Raw genomic sequence first — 16,480 nt, forward strand, 5'->3', positions numbered from 1 at the left:
CTTTGTGTTCCATCTGGTTCCTGCAGATAGGATGCTGCCTGCCCACCCTGAGGGTGGATCTTCTCCACTCTGTCTCCTGACTTCATGCTGGTCCTGAAACATCCTTATAGGCATAATCACAAGTACTGCTTTCTGGATATCCCTTGATCCAGCTTAGATCACACCTAAATGGACACATCATTCCTCTGTCCTACTTCCTTCCCTCTCCTTGTCCTCAGGGAACCCTCTTAATGACTCATTTGAACAAACACTCTGACTCCTGGCTCTACTACTTAAACCAAGACAGATCCTGTTAGTATATTTGTCCAACTCACCTAGTATTTACAGGACCTCTGTGTTGGGCACTTGAGAAAATCTATGTCGCCTTTTCTCTGGTATCACATGCACCCTTTGCCTTGCAATCTGTGTCTGAATACATCTTACAGTTTTCTTTATCCTGGAGTATTGCCACAGTTTTACAGAAATCACCTTAAGAATCTAAAGCAAGACATCGACATCGGAGGGATTCAGAACTTCCAGCCTCATGACCATAAGGCCACCACACTGCCTACATGACCGTGTTCCAACTTGCTAGAAATTAAAAACTCTAGGAACTCTGCCCCCAAACAGCTCTCTAATGCTCCAGGTCTTCTGCTTGCTTCTCTGGCCTCTATGTTAGTCTCAGTTTAGTTCAGATGCCTTTTCTTTTAAGAATTCGAGGAGCTTTTCATGACTTCCCAGCCTAGCCTGGAGTCCCCACTGTGTTTTCTTCATCTACTATTCTTTAGTTTTTATTTTTTTTTTATTTGTTCTGATGAATTGTACATGACAGTAGAACACATTTTGAAGCATGACACGTAAATGGAGTGTGACCTGTCATTCTTCTAGTTGTACATGATGTAGAGTCACACTGGTCATGTAATCATATATTCATTGGTTAATAAAGTCTGATTCATTCTACTGTCCTTCCTTCTCCCATCCCCTCTCCCCTCCCTTCACTCCCCTCTGCCTAATCCAAAATGCCTCTCTTTTTCCCTAGCCTTCCCTCCTTGTTGTGAATTAGCATCCGCCTATCACAGAAAACATATGGCCTTTGATTTTGGAAGACTGGTTTATTTCAGTTACCATGATATTCTCCAGCTCCATTTCTAGCTTCTGTAAGAGCATGTGTCTGTTACCACCCCTGCCAGAGTCCTTAGTGTTATTTACCTTCTTCTCCTCAATCCCCAGAAAAGGTTCATTGCAAGTGCTCAGTCCTTTGGGTTATGCTATTGCTTTCACCACTTACCAGCTGTCTAATTTGAGGCAAGAGATTTACTTTTGCCTAACTTCAGTTTCCTCATCTCTACAGTGGGACTGATAATAGGATAGTTTTATGAGGTTTGATAAATAATGCAAGTGAAAGTGTCTGTCAGGATCCCTCTGACGACCATAAATGCTCACTAATCTCCATTTCCCCTCCTGTTGGCGCTCCATCAAATTCTACTCCCCCTCTGCTGTTCTCTTTGGTTTTCTACATCTTACTCCTTCCCAGTCCCAGCCTTCACCGCCTTCAGAGCTCTCTCCCTCTTCTGGTCTCTGAAAGTCAGTGCCTGTCAGGGAAAACACGGAGGGGGCCATAGAAAGAGGTGACTGGCTTTGGCCTGCACTCAACAGCTGAGAGTCTATTTGGCCTCTTCATTCCTTCTTCACTTCACAGCTTCCTCACTAGCCAGGAGCTCAGAGCTCCCATGCCCCTAGTGTAAGAAAAATAGAAGACTGTTCATTTTCAAATCTGGCTCTGTTTCAACCTGGTTGACTGATGTTGGGTACATTATTTTCTGGCTTCAATATACTTATAAAATGGTAATGGAAGCAGAAAAGAAATCTTGCAATGGTTTAAAAGCAAAATGGAAGAGCATGTTTGAGCTTGTCTAACAGGAAGTGACTTTCAGTAGTATATAGCGAAATAAAAAGATAAATACCATGTGTTATGGTCCATGCAAGATTGTTCATGCAAGAGGTAAAACCCTGAAGAAAATCCACACCAATGATAATGGAAAGGGAAAGTGGATTTCATGGACAAAATTATTAAAAATATTTCCATGTATCTCAAAAAAAATCTGTGAATAAAATACACCCATACAAAGTGCTTAGAAAAGCACGTGGACACAGATTTATAGTGACTTTTCTTAATGAATAAGTACTTTAGTAACCCTGGAGTTTTGACTCCATCCAGGCTTCCAGTCACTTAGTACACTCTTGCTAAGCAGATTTGAGGAGGAAATTTCTAAATATTTCTAGTCAAAGCTAGTAACTAACTTGGCTTAACAAAAAATGAATCAAAAACAGGAAGAAAGAAAGAAAGAAAGAAAGAAAGAAAGAAAGAAAGAAAACAAAAGTTGCTTTTGTTGCTTTTGGTCCTGAAAGTAATGTTATAAATTCCTGAGCAGGAGGAAACTTTTTTTTTTTTTCATGGAAACTGCATTTTTTTCATTTTCATGGAAACAATGAAGTTCAAGTGAATCATGATATCAACTGGGATTTCGGAAGAGTGAAGACATGCAGGCTGACGTTGGCTTTAGTTATAGAGAGAGAGCAGAAGAAAGGGGGAAGAACACACAGTTTGCTTTGGGAACAAACTGAGTTTGATTCTAGGCTTTGCTAAGGACTGGTTATGTAAAATCAGTGAGTGATTTTATCTGAAATTTGTTTTCCTCATGTAAAGAAGGAGTGTTAGCACTTGAAACTTTTGTATTAAGTGTTTTATATAATGCATCTAAAATAATATCTCAACATGCTGCCGATTCTATAAATAGGAGACATTGTAATCAAGCAATATGATTGGATGGTGAACCCAGCCAAAGCCATCTAGCATAAGTTTAAATTTTCCTGATCTCTACATTCTGGCAAATTACAAGGAACTTTCTAATCTGAGACAACAATAAACATGACAACCGACAGCAAAGGGCATTGGTACAAGATACAGAATAAAGGACGTGGGTGTTTGTCTGTGATGGGAAATGGGACTGCGGGCTCTGTGTGCAGGGCTTCTGGAGGGGCAGCACTAGGCAGGTGATGTGTGAGTGGAGGCCTGGAGGACGGGAAGAAGCCAACAAGGAGTGAGAGGGAGACCATAAGGAGGTGGAACAGGTGTGCCCAAGGCCCCGAAGCTAAGGCTCCTGATGTGCTCTGGAAACTGAGCACATGTAGCAGGAGTACATTAGGTTCCTGGAAACATGACTCATATAAGGCTCAGATGAAAACCAGTGGAGGCCTTTTAAGTAAATGGACTTAATCTATGTACTTATAGGATCACTCCCAGCTTTGTGGAAAGGGCGTGGACAATGCAAAACTGATAGCAGGGAGACCCCTTAGAGATTGAATGCATTAGAACGGGCCAGAGGACAGAGGGCAGGAACCATGGCTTGACCTAGGGAAGTGGTGGTACTGGAGATGACGCCCACCCCTACCTTTTCCTTTAGAAATGACCAACGATGCTTCCTGGATTTCCAGTTTGAGTAGCTGAGTGGATGGTGTCACCAATTAATAGGACAAGGGAACACTTGAGATGGGAAAGTTTTCAAGAGGTTTTAGGGGAAAACTAAAAGTTCAGTATTGGATATGCTAACTTTGAGACGCTGTGAGACAAGGTGGAACCATTAAGGAAACAGCTGGATGTGCAAGACCCAATTCTGAGAAGAGAGATGGAGGGGATAAGGCTTTGGGGATCATTAAAACAGAAAGTCCCTGTGACTATTCGAGATGCCCTAGGCCTGTGAGGTAGGCTCAGCTTAAGCCCAGGAAACACTGACTCCTAGCAGCGAGGTAGAAAGGAAGAGGCAGCATTTGAGAGTGAGGGTTGGGAAAGAGAGACCGGGATCGTGGAAGCCTAGAGGGGAGAATATGTCAAGAAGATTCAAGAAGTCGGGGAGATTAAGATGAGGGAAGGCTTGAAAACACTGGGTGACCGAGATGGTGAAAGGAAGAATTTCAGTGGAGTCTTCCTGGGGGAGACGAGTGGCTATACAATGAAACCAAGCTTAGGAGAGGAGTGCAGGAGAGGTTTGGTTGTGCAAGGGGTGAAATGGGAGGCATCTGGAGGAGACTGTGGTTTGAGGGTGGCTTTGTGTTTCTTTGGTTTTTTAAGATGGTTAAAACTAGACAAGTTGGTAAACTGTTAAGAATGACCATGAATAGAGGAGGAGGGCATGGTGGTACCAGAGATGGAGCAGAGAAGCAAAGTCTTGGAAAAGGGAAGAGAGGACGAGATGGCATTAGTTGTTGAGGAATTGACAGTTCAGAGTGAGGACAGTGAGTGCATGACACAGGTGGTGTGGAACTAGTCACAGAAGAGGAAGGATTCTCCTTCAATGACTGGGCTCTGGTACATCAAGCTGTCTACATTCTGACCCTTTTTGTGATAACCTACTGTGGGGTTTGCATGGTTGTTTGAGCCTGGAGACAATTTGTCTATCTTGGATTCCTGGGCTCGAGAGCAAGCAGGTTGCTGATTATATCCTCAGCACAGGTCAGCCACACATGTTCCTTCTGAGCTTGCAAAAATCTCCATGCTTTGAGGCTTTTAGTACCTCTGGGCATTTACCTACAGAAAAGTTCTTTCTGTGATGTTTTGAACTTGTACTAATACCAGAGTTTAAATTTCCTGATAGGGTTTGGTTTCAAAGCTCATATATAAGAACATGACTTTTGGGTGTTGTGGTCCATGCTTGGAATCCAGAGACTCGGGAGGCTGAGGTGGGAGGATCACAACTTCAAGGCCAGCCACAGAAACTTAGTGAGGCTCTAAACAACTTAGCAAGACTCTATCTCCAAATAAAAAAATAAAGTGCAGGGGACATAGCTCGGTGGTCAAGTATCTCTGGGTTCAACCCCCTGTATAAATAAACAAAAAGAAAAAAGAACAACACATATTTGAATTATTGCTTCTGAAAATTCCCTAAGTCATTCAAATCACAGAGGAAGCATAATGTAATGAAACATCAGATTTGATAAAGCTTGGATGGTTGAATTGGATTCCTGGATCTGCAGTTTGCAAGCTGGAGTGAGAACATTTGAGCTCTATTCTTCTCACATCTAAAATAGTTTCAAGTAGATGTTAAATCAAATGTGTTTTGTAGACTATTAAATATTCCCGAAATATCCCAGGGCTACCAGGAGGCCAACACAGGCATTGCCTGTCTGTTTCACTGTGATGTCATTTGCACTGATTGTCCAAGAAACTGGTGGTGCTAGGCTGTCTTGATAATTTCCTCATTTGTCACCATTACACACTTGCAGGACAAAAAATAGAAATGCTAATTTTATTTACGAATGGCCTTGCTATAATAGTAGATACAATTAATGTTATAAACCTCAATCTGAGTCCACTTGAAAGTTGTTTTTTTTTTTTTTTTCTGTTTTGGTAAATGGGAAGTATGCGTAAAACTTTTCTTATTTATTTGGGGGAGGTACTGGTTATTGAACTCAGGGGCACTCAATCACTGAGCCACATCCCCAGCCCTATTTTGTATTTTATTTAGAGGGCGTCTCACTGAGTTGCTTAGTGCCTCGCTGTTGCTGAGGCTGGCTTTGAACTAGCAATCTTCCTGCCTCTGGAGCTACTGGGAGTACAGGCTTGCACCACGGTGCCCCGCCCTACTTAAGCATTTGTGTTGCAGACTGAAACACAATGATTATCTCTGGATGACAATTAGTGGTATTTTTTTGTTTCAGTTGTGAGCTAAAATAATCATTTGTCTTTCACGGAACATCACTTTTATTTCAAAGAACATTGAATCGATGAATATTGCCTATTTGTACTTGGGGATTTGGCAGATATTGTCTCACAAATGAACAAAGTAAGCCTATTACTTCAAGGAAAACAACTAATACCATTTGTTACCAGTGATATAACTCAAGTTTTCTTGTGAAAATCAGAGTTTTGGAAAACTTAGGCCCATGAGCTTGATAGCTTCCCAATACTTAAGGATGCTGCTGATGAGGTTATGTATGTACTGCTGATGACTATAATTTCTTCTGATATTGTGAAACGCAATACGTTTCAACCCTTGAAAAACCTGCAGAACTTGATGGGCACCTACTGTTCAAATGATCAATGCATGGGGTTTAAAACATAAAGCATGGGTGAAAGATCTGCTTGAAATGTAATGTAGACCCATACGTTTAGTGTACAAAATGATTAGTGGCATGGTTTCAGATTCCCAGTACAACTAATCTGCCAGAAATTACCACTTGCCAGTTTTGGTATATCAGAAGAGAATCTTTACTATTATGTGAGGAGGATGTTAAAATTTCCTTCGCTTTCCAATCACATTTCTAGACTCATCCAGATTTTCTTTACATACTTGAGCCAAAATGATAAAGCACAAGACTGAATGCAGGAGTAGAAGTAAGAACTCAACTGAATTCTAGTAAGCAGCATCTTCAGGAGAGTTGATAAAGCAATGCCATTCTTCACACACTCAAAAAAAAAAATTTCCTGTTATTTCTTGAAAAAAGAATATTTTTTAATGAAATGCTAATGTTACTTAAATATTTAAGTTAATAAATGCACATTATAACCTTTGCATTTTTAATTTCTAATATGTTATATTTTGATAGACAGAATCTACACAAACTTAAGCTCTTCAGGATCCTCAGATATTTAGAGAGCAGACATTTTCTTGAGACCAAAACACTCTACCTAATTCCCGGGTTGTTTGAAACCTATAGAGGTCAGTGTTTGAAAAACCCTTAGAACAGGAGCTGACATATTGTAGGTGCTACATGAACCTACACAACGTGGCACAACATTATTTTTGGTTAGATATAATGAAAGGCATGAGAGGTGGGATGCTTCAGCATATTGCAATAATATCATGTCTTCCCAGACCAAAAATCTCTACACTCTGACCCTTTTATGATAAGCTACTGTGGGTCAGCATGGTTGTTTACGGGGAAGCATGAGCTCGTAGCATGGGATAATGGGTGGAAAAATCTGATTTTTGAGTCCCTCATGTTTGCTTTCCTCCTTTTACACTTGCCTCCAATTTTTCGCCCCTGATTGTGGGTTTAATTTGAACTAAGTAGAAGTAGATCTTGTGAGACTGCATTCCAATCATGCTTCCAGGCATCAGGAGTTAGATGATTTATAAGACCTAGGATTTTCCCGCAGGAAAAACCAGAGGGAGAAACAAAAACATGTAGCAATAATTACAGTCATGTAGAAACACAGCATTTAGATGAACAAGCACATGCAGGTGGGAAGAGGCACGTGCCTCTGGATGGGAAGAATACTTGAAAAGGAGTTTCCTTTAATTAAATTGTAAAGACCAGATAGAATTTGCTAATTAGACAAGACAGCAGTGTATCTGAGAGAGCTTACAACATGGCATTAAGACCTTGAAGACTGTAGGCGTTAATTTCATTTAGAGTGGAGAATGTCTCTGGGGGAGAAGTGGAAGGTGAAGGTGGTCAAGTGTGTGGGTAGGAATTGGAGCCAACGTGTCTCCTGCCTGCTGGAGACCTGGTGGCAGGTGGCAGGTGGTGATCATACTGACCATCTTCTTTCTTGCTGCCATCCTAGAAGCTGGCTTCTTTCCCCAAGGCCTGGACCACTTTGATTACATCTTCTTAGCTGTCCCTAACTTAGTTGGTGGTGTCAATGTCCAACTCTGCAGTTTGGACCTGGCTCTGAACCCCTGGGCCATTCTAGACTTGACATTTCAGAACGCCCCTGACCCTGACAGTGCACAGGTAGTGGACAGGGAGACACACCAGAAGAAACGCCTCAGGCACAGAAGGTTTCTGAGGAACTTCACAAAAGAGGCCACCAGGGTCCAACACCCAGAAGAAGTGAGGGAGTGAATGCGAGAATTTTCTGGAAGGAGAACTGATGAAAAATTACGGCCGGATGTGACTTACATCCACAATCAGAAAATTGAAGCTTTTTTTGTTTTAAATTTAATGCTTGAGAACAAAATGATGGCACTTAGCAAGACAGGGAATCAGTATACTTGAATGTTGTTGATTTTAAAGTAAGTTTGGCTTATTATTATTGTTATTATTATTATTATTATTTTTAGTCTTCTTAGTGGAAGTGTCTGCATCTGTCTTTCCTTCTTGACTCCCTGAATCCAATGAGCATAAAAAAAAATTATGGTGCCACATTCCTCTGTAACAAGCTCCAGGGCAGCACCCTGGGGACTCCATAGGTTGCCCTCTCACAGCTGGACTCCCCTCTCCTTTTTTTTTTTTTAACTAACACACACAAAAGTTAATTTTAATTAGAAATAAAATATGCAACAAACAAAACAAAAATACTTAATTACATATAAATCAGCCAAAGAACTCATAATACATAAAAGATCACTTGATATTTATGACAATAAAAATTGTGCTTAAATATACCAATCAAATTGAGGAGTACCACACACAATCTAAGTCTCCATCACAAATGTGCATTTTATGTCATACACCAAAATAATGTATGAAAACAATCAGTGAGGGAATGAAATATAATACAAGACAATTTTAATTATTTACAATAACTACTTTTAACCGTCTGACACTGACAAATGTGACAAGTAAGTTTTATAAGACAAAGTGACTGCATTCTTTACCATATAAACTCTATAGTATTAGGAGATCTGGCTTCAAAGACAGCTTTTTCCAATGAAAATGTATAGATTTTTAACATTTCAATCAACCTCTCTATTTGTCATTTTCCTTGTCTATAAAATTGAAAACATAAAACATACATCTAATAAAGTTATTAAAAATTTAACATATTTGCTTTAAAGTTAAGTGTTTTCATAAAGTAGGGGAAATTAAATGTAAATTTTTAAAATTATTTTTTAATTCATTATAGTTATATTCAATATTGGGGTTCATTTTGACATAAGCATATATGCATTTAATATAATTTGCTCCATTTCAGTCCTCAGTATTTCCTCTTTCCATCCCCTGTCCCTCCCCTGTTCCTCTTCCTTTAATTTCCTGTTCTTCTTTTAGCCAGAATTAGGCAGATAGGCAAGGGTCAAATCCAGAGAATGGAGGGATTGAAATGTCAATGCCTTCAGAGCCCTTCCTCCACCTTTATCAGAATGACTTGTCCCTGCTCCAACCTGTTGCTCAGGTAACCTGTCCCAGGGATTGTCCCTCCCTACGGGGAGTTGTTAATTATGCTCCCTTCCAGCCCGGATCACTCCACCTTGCCCCTCTGGCCCATCTGCTTCTCACCTATTGGCCATCCCACGGAGCATCTCCTGGTTTACAGAAGGAGAGAGAAGAGGGGAAGAGAGCAGGAGAAGGAAGGAAGCCTAGGACATATAAAAAGGCGGAACACCCTCACTTCTGGGGATACCAGCTATGGCCCCGCTCCTTCCCAGGAGAAGTCTGTTATCTATTTTGAAATAAGCCCTGCTTTATATGCCTGCCTCCGCATGCTTCTCTAATGCTATAGTTCAACACGTGAGGGAGCAGGACTGTAGGTTCACTTTCTGGGGGAGGATGCCTGCTCAGGGGACAGCATTCTGAGAACTGCTCATCTCAGCCTCACAGTAACTCATCTCTTGCCACCACGAGGCCTGGACAAATGCTGTGGTCTTTATAATTCTGCTTATTCAAGCAGCAGAGGGGGAGTCCTGTGGTCCAGTGAGTGGGACCCGCCAGTACTCCAGCCTTGGGCCTCTCTCCCTGGGAGGAGGATGGAACTGTTCTAAGCCCTTACAACCAGTATAAATTACTTTCAGCAAGCTAAGGTCAAAGGCAGGGAAAGAATAGAAAGTGACAACACTCAGGATTTATACGGCCCCTTTACTACAAGGAGACCAAGTACTTCAAATATATGATCTAATTTGCCCTCCTCTGATCCCTGGGAAATGGAGGGCTTGTGGGGGAGAGGGGAGTGATTAGAGTCAGATAGGAAGGCTTTGGTTAGCAACCTTGAATTATCAACGAGGCAGCATGGTTTCTTCTCTTTCCGTTTCTTAAAGAAAGTGAAGCTGGCTGAAATTTCCAAAATGGCTTCTAACCTTTTTGTTTCCATGATGAACTTGGAGAAGGTGCTGGAAGATGTTCCACATTTAGTGGGGCACCTTTGACTATATTTCTGGGGGAAGTGATGTGCTAATTCCAAAAACTATGTTAATTATCAGGATAAATAAACAAGGAAACTATGATGTGAAGAAATATATGATAAGGTCATTCCTAAAAAGAAATTTAAATATTGAAGATAAATAATTATGTCTGGAATAAATGCCCAAGATTGATGTTCATACATTTGCAACTGCCGTCTTAATATCCGAGTCTCTTTCGTGAATGAGGATTCCATTTCCTGCTGATAACACATATCTCTGAAGCCCAAAGTCATGCAGAGAGTTAGAACTCTGACCTATTCCACATTTTCTACACCCCTATCTTGGTCTCTGTATCAGTTGAACTGGTCTCTGCCTTGTCCTCCCTCACCCACCATATGCACAAAAGGCAGCAGAAAATGGTAGAAATAAACACCATAAAAGCAGTGAAAAGGTAAAAGGATTAAGGGAAATGACAACAGGAGAAGAGATTACAGGAATTAATGTTTCCGTGTAGCTTTGGGCAAAGGTGATAAGGGGTGGGGTGACTATTTACAAGCTGCACAAGGCTGTCAGGGGAAGATTTGGGGATCTCAGAACAGAAGATGGAAATTCCGCAAAGTCACCTGGGAGAAGATCAGGATGAAGACAAGGGGATCATTCAGCCTGGTAGCCCAGAGCAATGAAAGTGAGCTTGAAGGCAAGGCAGGTGCCCTAAAGGCACCCATGAGAGTTCAGAAATGTGCTTTTAACCTTCAAATGAATACTCTACCAAAGATAGAATGCGTGGAGTGAGTTGACCCAGGGGAGATTATAAACCACAGAAATGCTGCGAAGGGACTTCTTGCACTTCCTGTATGTAGCTGGTGGAGGTGGGAGTGAAATTGTTGGGGTTAATTTCTGTATGTAGCTGGTGGAGGAGGGAGTGAAAGTGTGGAGTCACTTCCTGTATGTAGCTGGAAAGGTGGGAGTGAATGTGTGGGGGTCACTTCCTATATGTAGTGGGTAGGACCTGTATCTGGTGGAGGTGGGAGTGAAGGTGTTGGGGTCACTTCCTATATGTAGCTGGTAGAGATAGGAGTGAAGGTGTGGGGGGTCACTTCCTGTATGTAGTGGGTGGGAGTGAAGGGGTGGAGGTCACTTCCTGTAGCTAGCTGGTGGAGGTCGGAGGGAAGCTGTAGGTGGGTCACTTCCTGTATGTAGCTGGTGGAGGTGGGAGTGAAGGTGTCAGTTCAGGTGAAGATCCTGGGGCTGGTGCCAAGATTCTAGCAGGTGGAGTGTTTAACGTTCTGGGGCAGCACTGACTGGGCTCACTGGGCTCCACATGATACGCAGCTATTCTGTAAGCTTTTATGAAGGATCCTACACCCGAGTGACAGAGAGGGCTGTCAAACATTTGCTTGGAGTCCTACTATTTCAGACAGTCTTGACATACAGGCTGATGTATGGTATTTATTTAATAAACTTCCTAATCTATTCCAAATTGTTATCACAGCCTTAAGTCACTCTTTATTACCAATTGTGTCATGGCATTTATTTATGCCTAGCTATGGATACTCAGGTGACTAAGATCCTCCCCGGCCATCTAAATCTGAGGCTTGAAATGTAGCTAACTTTATTTTAAAGAGCAAACTAATGATTGTAAAATGTCATTAGGCAGGAATTTGGGACGCTGAGTGGAACAGGCTGTGAGTATCCGCATGAGGCTCAGAGATTCTGTCCTGACCGAGTGTAGCACAGCAAAGCCTGGGACCTGAGTCTGGAATCTGGGTGGTACTCTTCTCACCAAACCATCAGGCTTTCTTTCTTTTTTTCTTTCCACTTCTTTCATGTGTGGTCTTTGCTTGTTTAACAGGGGAAATTTAACAGTAAATATAAAATGCTCCTTAAATACCATAGCCTTACTTAGTTTTTGGAACCATGGCTCCCAGTATTTATTAGTGCTTAGTGAAAATTGTAATTTTCATTTTGAAATCAAAACTACCCCATTCAATTCACAACACCATCCATGTAATTGCTCCATGGCATTATCATTACTGAAGAAATATGTGGCTGTACTTAGCAACTAGATGCAAAAGATAAGCGTGTGAATGCAGAACATTCCCTGAAGCCAGCTGCATTGAATGGAGGGCTCTATTAAATGCGGGTCCTGTTAGAACTAGCAATGAGAATCAAAGAGAACTGCACTCAGTAAGTAAATGTAGTCCTACCTCATTTCTTGAAATTACACAAAAACCTGGTTGTTAAAATAAATGCATGATGATTTAAAGACAATGTTTGTAAAACAGTGAAACAGTTTAAACTAGTAGTGATCTTTAATGAAATGAATTCAACTATGAACTAATGCAGATAATTTCAGGAGAAATTAAACTATGGATATCCAAATGTTTTATAAGACAAATTTGATGTTGTAGAGTTAAAAGGTTAGAGAACCTGATTTTATAAAAAGAAATTACAAGAAGCAAAGCAATTACCAAGGAAGTTTATAGCCTGTGGTAATCACAGTTGGATTTTGAGTGAGACAAATTACCTCTGAGCATAATAAAGTTATTACAAATGTGTGTGTGTGTGAGACTAGTTAGAAAATGTGCATTCTTTAATGAGCCACACGTGAAACAAAACAAATACCAACAGAGGTGTGTGCCTGAAAGCCTTTTCTCTTTACTGTGCACTGTTCTGTTTCTTGCTTTTTTTTTTTTTTTTCTTTTAGGAATGTCCCAAGAAGAGCAGGGGTGGCTTTGTTCTCCAATTTTCTGAGACGTATTTCTTACTGGTGAGCTCAGTTGAAGCAACTGACAGCAGAAGACCCTACCTGTTCCTCTTATAGTAGGATATGGTTCTTTTAACTAAAGGCTTGTAGGTCAACTGAGCAGAAATATAGATGAAACTCAGGCTCAGAACTGAAATCTGTTCATGATACCAAATGACACAAATGTATAATATTCCTTTATTACAAAAGGATACCTATGATATCTATACCTCAGATCCTCCAATGAGAGTTTTGGGAATACCTTTAACTGGATCTAGTTGGAAAGTCTTTTCTGTTCTGGTTTTGCTTGTCATCTGGACTTTGGGTTGACATATCTTGCTTTGCCTCCATCAGCCCAGTTTGGACAATGCTCATGATTTCAGTATGGACTGCAGATGATTTTTGTCTCTCCAATTAGAAAGCCTCAAATGTAGAGTTTTTCTCAACTGGTCAGTTGAGTTCGTCACCCTTCTTCCACTGATGCAAATGGAAACAGTGATCTGAGGTTGCTCTTCCTTCCTGGGTGGATGAGCTGTACATGCTGCAAAGAAGCCAACTTTTTGGTGCTGTTTTGATGCAAAGAATTTTATAAAGCTTCTTGACTTCAGGTAAGGAGACAATAAGTGCAAGGGTGAGGGCAGCTTAGAAAAGTTTATGCCTACTTCCTTTATGCCATAAAAAGCTATAGATATAGTGAGATCTAGTATGTTCTAGGTGGTTATGGGTGTTCAGTATATAAAACAGGTCCTGAAAGAGCCAGAAACTCAATAAATATTTGCTTAGATAATGAATAATAATGATATTTTTGCCACCAATGACCACATAGTAAATGACTAGGAATTGTCCTCATTCTCAAAATACAGAATAGAACAAGTTAAATAAATATGCAAGTTTATAGCCATAACATATTCTAGAAACATTGCAAACATTTCCTCTGATTATATCAGCTAGATTTACAGGAATGCCCAATTATCTTGCTATGGTTTGGATCAGTGTCTACTAAAGATCCATGTGTTAAATGCTTGGTTCCTGGATAGTGAGATTAGGAGGAGGAGTTGGGGCCCAGTGGAAGTCCTTAGGTCATCAGAGGTGATCTGATGGGACTGTGGGAGTCTGACCTCTTCCTTTTCCCTTTTGGCTTCCTGGTTGATGATATGAGTGGATTTGCTCTTATACATGCTTTCCACCATTGCTATCCTGCATGACCACCAGAGACTCAAAGCAATAGGTCTGCTTTAAGACTGGACTCCCCAAAACTGTGGGCCAAAAGAAGCCATCTCTCTTCCTGAGTTAATTATCTCAGGTATCTCAGCAGAGTGATATAAAGTTACCAACATACCTCTTCATGGAAACTTGGCTATTTAAAGTATTTTTAATGACTTAAGTGGTCACTTACCCAGATCACGAGTGTTAGAAAGTTGAAATCTCTGATCACCTATCTTAAAAGTGATTATAAACTGGGTGTAGTGGTGCACACCTGTAATCCCAGGACTAGGGAGGGTGAAGCAGGAGGATTGCAAGTTGAAAGCCAGCCTTAGCAAATTACAGAGGCCCTAAGTAACTTAGTGAGACTCAAAATTAAAAAAAAAAATAAAAAGGGTTTGGGGTGTGGCTCAGTGGTTAAGCACCCCTAGGTTTAATCGCAGGTACCAAAAAAAGAAAAAGTAATCATAAATACTGTGAAACCATCTACAGTCCCCTTAGTCAAAACCTATGTGGGTAACAATTAGAAATAAGTGTACTCGAGAAGTGTACTTGGGAAGACTGACTTCCCTCATCAAACTTGCAACAAAATGCGCAGGGAGTGTTTGAAGAGTTAGCAGGAGCCGTTGCTAAAATCCTAGAATTAAAAAAAAGAAAGGTGATAATTAAGTGAATGTTATTAATTCATTTAAAAATGAATAATAGGGCTATTTTAGTCAAAAGTTACCTGATTTTATTAACACTTACATAATTTTATGTGTTCTTTTCCAGCAAAGAATCAACGAGAGGAGGAACTTAGAATACGCTGCTGACCGTCTCTCTGGCTGTGTTGTGACGAGCGGTGCTGCTTTTGTATTTCTAGGGCAATGTTCCTGTCATGGAGGAGCTGCAAGGAGACCCATCTCAGTTCCCAAAGATCCAAAAGTCTTTCCACAGCGAGGGGATATCTGTTTCTGCAGTGCCTCCCTTCCTGGGTCCCTTCCTGATTGCCAGCTCCTTCTCCCCCTGTGGTGGACTCACTGATGCCTGCAGCTCGAAGTGCAGCTTCCCATTAGCCCATCAATTATTGGAATTGATTGGCAAGTAAGTGCTCTGCATAACGGGGGAGGAAATGAGATTCTATGGATTTCCATGTTTGTAAAGCAGTTGGGTTTGACTCCTGCCTGGATGAACCACCTGCTCATTTTGCATTTCTCCTTCCCAGGGCCTTGAAGGACAGGAACATCTGTTCATCCTCTCACTGGGGCCCTGACCAGCTTGTCCTAGCATGAGTCTGGGCTGCTTCTAAAGACTCTGATGCCTCATTTTCAAGTTTCTCTCATGTTTCCTCTCCTAGTTTGTTTTACTCAGCTTTTTTGCCTCTGTGACTAAAAGATCTGACCAGAACAATTTTAGGGGAAGGAAAGTTTATTTGAGGGCTCATGGTTTCAGAGGTCTCAGTCCATAAGAGGCAGGCTCCATTCTTTGGGGCTTAAGGTGAGGCAGGCATCATGGTGGATGAGTGTGGTGGAGGGAAGCAGCTCACATGACCATCAGGAATCAGAGAGACTCCACTCTTCATCTATGAATATATACCCCAAAGCCATGCCCCAATCCCATAGCCTCCAGCCACACCCTAAGGGCGTTCAGTTACCACTCAGTTAATTCCTATCAGGGTATCAATTCACTGATTGGGTTAAGACTCTCACAACCCAATCATTTCTCCTCTGAACCTTCTTGAATTGTCTCACATGTGACCTTTTGGGGGAGAACTCACATACAGACTATAACATAGTTCAAGCATATTTCTCCTTGTTGAAGAAGTTTCCTCTTTTGTTGAGCCTTAAATAATGTGTAGGGGATAACCGGAGAGAGGAGTAGGAAAGAAGAGGACAGGGCTGCAGGATGACTTTCCTGAGCCCTGCTTGTTATTGTGGACACCTTCCACCACAGACATTTCTCCATTTATCTGCATATGTGCGTGTGTGTGTGTGTGTGTGTGTCTGTATATCTTTCCATAAATCAGTCTCTGACACACACACACACTGCAATCTTATATGCCTGGAGGCATAACAGATGAGAATAAAATAAGGAACATGAAGAAATGACAAAGGTTTTATTATTTTATATGTTCTCCTGACCATTGTCTCAGGGAAATTTCAAAAGTGTCCTGTGAGTCAGGGCAAGATGCAAGACTCTATTATAAATGCACAAGTTTGTTTTTTTTAAAAAGGGAGAGAGATCTGGCTAATCCTACCCCGAGGACCTACTCACAGTTTGGTAAACATTTAAAGAGCGTTTCATGGGGCCTTAGAGCCTGCTGCACTCAGAGGGAGGCACTTTTATGAACGCTGCATATGCTCTGAATTGATAAGGACAAGGTGTGCAGACCAGCATCTTGACACTGTGTCCCTAACTAAAAGGGGAGTGAGCCCGGATTCTGGCCTTCTGTTTCCATAGTGCCCTGACTTACATTACTGTCCCCACACCCGGGTTTGCTCACGTGGTGGAA

Source organism: Marmota marmota, unplaced genomic scaffold (assembly GCF_001458135.2).
Source record: "Marmota marmota marmota unplaced genomic scaffold, marMar, whole genome shotgun sequence".
Lineage (NCBI taxonomy): Eukaryota > Metazoa > Chordata > Mammalia > Rodentia > Sciuridae > Marmota > Marmota marmota.